Genomic DNA, 4,485 nt, shown 5'->3' with positions numbered 1-4,485 from the left:
CTATACAGTATGCTCCTCAGGTATAGTGAACCACTATGGTGGTGTAGCAGTGAAATTCACCAATGCACTTTGTGCACAGCACAGTAACTGCCATAGCATGCCATATGGTGACATAACACGTCACTACATTCCCGTGGAGTGATATTTAGATGCCCCCTTAGATAGGCATTTAAGTCCTTTAGGGATCTGAACCATTATGGTACATGGAAGGTAAGGAGATTACTGAGTAGTTTTTGTCTTTTCAGTAGTCATGCATAACCAGAGATGGTTCACTTTGCTTTCTACAGTCTGCCTATATGTATCTTATCTGAGTGAGCTTGCAGACCAACAGAAAAAATACGTCAGTTTCTGCTCTTAGTTAAATCAGTATATATCCCAAATAAATTCAAAGTTTCACTAAAATTACTTTATCAATATGGTAGAACTGAGCAAAGAAAAACTGGCCAACATATATAAGTGCAAATATTTCATTTGAAAGAAAAAACAAATATTTATAAAGCATGGCTTTAAAAAAATATGGTATATTACAATATACAATACAAAAATGCCCCTTCAAAAATGTATACATTTTTAAATATGCCTTTTATCGACTGTATATTTACTCTATTAAATATGCAGTTTGGTAAACATAAATATTTTGAAAATGCATATCATTTACTTGATTGACAGTAATGGCTTCTTTGGAATCAGCATGTTTGAGTGAATCAATATATACACTGAATACATATATAATTTGGAAACTATTTAAAGAGCTATTGAAAATTAATAGCCACCACAAATGCACACCAAGTGAAGTGCAGACTGTGAAAACTATAGCTCCATACTAAACATCTCAGGGATTTATTTTAACTGAACAAGTCATTTTTCCTCATGATAGACTGATACCTCAGTCCTACCACTCTAAAACTTTCCCATCTGTCTGAATCTTTGAAACCATTAATAACTTTCTTTGTGCTTGACATCCCATCCATACTTGGCTATTTGGGGCTATCACATCTTTTATTACTGTTTCCATAGCTCTGACCACTCATTGTGGGCTCCTTCTCCATCACAGTCTACTTCTCTGTTGGGATTTTTTAGTGCTCAGCCCTTTGTCCTTTTTATTTTTGATTCATCCTAGCCCAAATGTTTAATTCTTCTCTTTATAGTGATACCTTTTAAAAATATTCTCCCCTCCTGTTTCATTTCCACTAAAATCTCATAACTCTCACTATATAGTGTAGTGTCATCACAAATTCAACCTACCAAAAAAGGAAAATGATTTACACTATCCTAGATCACTTTCTCTATAACCTGGGAATAATTTTTAATTCATTGCTCATATTCATCTACATTAAATTTATGACCAATACCTGTTCATTCTTTCTCCACATTTTTTCTAATGCTCCTCTATTTCCTTCTTGTTCTAATGGCTAATCTGCTTGTTAAGAATTTAACAGCACAAGTTAAAAATTAAGGGGAAAAATCAATATCCAAACAAAGTAATCAGAACAATTATCAGTACACATTTACTCTTCCATTTTTTCTCTCACCTCTCAATAGTTGATATATGTAGAGTAGGGAGAGAGAGAAGTAAACAAATAAAAAAAGTACTTAAAAACTACACTGAATACCACTTCATTCTAAAATTTAAGTTGCCAGTAGGCTCTAGCCCCTAAGTAAAAATGTTATGAAGAGACTTTAGAAAAAGATTATGACTCAGGAACCAGTTAACTGAAAATATTCCACTGATGGATGCAGCATTCAAAGAGATATAAAGGAGAATGGGGAGAAACTAACTTCTCCCTCAAATGGTGTAACTTAGTCATTGAACTAGGTGACCCGAGATAATCTTCTAGACTATATGACTAAATAATGAAGAATAATCTTCAAGGTCCATTCCAAATGTAGGATTCTATGATTTAATTATTTTGATTTACACTGTTAAAAAGAGTACATATACCTATTTTAATTATGCAGAGCATTTAGCATGGTAAAAATTGTGTTCTTTTTGTTTCATACCAAAAAAATATGGTTCTAGGAGAAGCAATACTAGTTTTGTATGTTACATGTGAATCCTCAAGTGCTGGATTTTTAGAGTTTAGTTATAAACTTTCAAAAAAATGGTTTTTTGGATTTCGGAGCAAGTGTAGTGAATAACATCACACTGTGATTTTTTTTCCCTTTGAGTTATATATGTAAGTTATCAGGCCAATCTATAACTACCGCCTTGAGGAATTAATCATTTTATATAGGCATGGGCTTTTTGTGTTACAAAAAACTAATAAATTATAGGAAAAAATATAGCATTTTGTTGCTCGAATGACCCAAAGTCATGGTTACCTAAGCATTTCCTAGCAAGAAATACTGTTCTGTAAATCTATTTAAGTCCTGCTTCAAAGAAGGACTTACATATGTTGTTGAATTTTTTATGAAAGGGCCTGAATACTTAGATTCAAAACACTTCCTGAAAAATTTGATTCAGCAAAGTATTTAAGAAATATTTAAATATCACTGACATCTCTTAGGGGATTACAGGGAAGTGTTGCCTACATGGTTGATGGTAATCAGAAAGGGACTTTTTTGCAATAGCATAACAAGTGTGAGAAGAACAACAGCCACAGGCGCCAACTTAGGAGGGATGCCATAATCATCCTGCAACCCCCACAGAGTCTCTCCCCCAGCAGCAAGAATAGCCCCATGGCACTACTTTTGTAGCAGCAGCAGCCAGTGCACAGACCTGGGAATTAGGGATACAGCCTCTGAATCAAAACTTCCTGGAACTTCAGTGCTGGAGCCTGCAAGTGGAGAGCAACAAGGGCAAAACCCCAACCCTACCCTGTTCACTTTCCCTTTCAGCATCCACTCTCTGCCACTGTGTCACAGGAGGGCAAGATGGACCTATGGTCTGACAACATCACCACTCTCTTTCAAGGTTTGTCCAGGGTGTAAATACAGCTTGTTATGCCTGTCCTTTTTTGTTTATGGAAATCAGAAGAGAAAGTTATGGTAACTCTGTGTTGCTTAAAATGTCCGGTTGTGGCTCACCATCCAAACTGTCTGGGGTCTTAGACATCCATGCTTTATATAACTATTAATTCATCCAGTCAATTTTGTTTTCTGTTTCCTAAGCTATTTATAGATACCCATCTATGAATAGCTTCATAGATACAGAGCTATTCATGAATGGCCCCAGAAATCAATGGGGACATTGTAAGCATCTGGTCTAGTCTTCTGTAACTCACAGGCATAGAATTTCACCAGTGATCCCTGCCTCTAGGACTATAATTGTTGGTCAAGTTAGAACCTATCTTTAAACAATATCCAATCATAATTTATGGACAGACTGGGGTCATCAGAGTCATATATGTGTTCAGTTACTGTTTGCTCAACTCTGACTTCAGTGGACATAGTACACAATATACACATAGAAAGACTACAGGGCTCAGGTTCAGTGGTGAGAACTCAGAGGTTTATTGTCTGGAAGACATGGTGCTATCCCTCCTATTAGCTTGTGTTTGCCCGAGACAAAATATAAGCATAAACTCAATTTTCCATGTCAGGTTTCTCAGTTCCTCTTTTATAGAGACCAACCCACATTACGACATGCATCACTATATATTACAGTCTATTGCTTTTTAGTGCTGCCCAATGATGACTTGAGAATGGTGTTTAAAGGTTTGATTTGGGGGAATTGGTTTATAGGTATATAGATATATATTAGAATGGTTCAGGATGGACAGCAGGGTTTAATTGATTTCTAAAAGCCTGGGTCTCACAACACAGTTTTCTCAGCCTTCAGAGGCAGAATGGGCATCTAAGACAGCAAGGCCAATGGATACACACACAGTCTGAGAAACTGGGGGCATATACCACACTGTTCCATAACAAGAAATAAGGTGGTACCAGCTGACAAGGCCAAACAGGAGAGCCTAAAATTCCTGTTTTAAGAAGAGTGTGCATGCAATGAGCTTGGAATATTCCAATGGAACAAAACGTGGACAGTGACAAACACAGAAAAAACAATCAGCGATAGCCATGGATGAAGGGTCCTCAGGAGTCATCAGGAAAGAAGAAGAATACAAAAGCAGAGACTTGAGAGTACCAAAGGGCCCATGTCCTCCTCATCCCCATCCCCTACCCTAAGAGTGTCCCTGAGATGGGTCCCTGTCCCCCAGGAGGAGTCTTAAGGCCACCATGGACAGAGGGTACAACACCAGCCTGTCTCATCCACCCCATTAGAGAGAGGGTGGGCCTCGGGATCCCACCTCCAGACTGCTGACATGCTGACATCTGACACCTAAGACAGAGAGCCTTAGAGTGAAGCCTGCATCTTGGCCACATATTTCTAGATGTGTTTCTGATGACAGCTCTAGAATGAGTAGATATATAGAATTGCTTGATTGCTTGTATTGTTTCTTTTTTTTGTTATCACTGTGTATCAATACATTTGCCTATTATGAAATGGAAAGGTTGTGGCTGGTCTGAGGGTGCTCCCCATCCCCC

This window comes from Alligator sinensis, unplaced genomic scaffold, assembly GCF_000455745.1.
Source record: "Alligator sinensis unplaced genomic scaffold, ASM45574v1 scaffold605_1, whole genome shotgun sequence".
Classification (NCBI taxonomy): Eukaryota; Metazoa; Chordata; order Crocodylia; family Alligatoridae; genus Alligator; species Alligator sinensis.
This window is presented reverse-complemented; position numbering follows the sequence as displayed.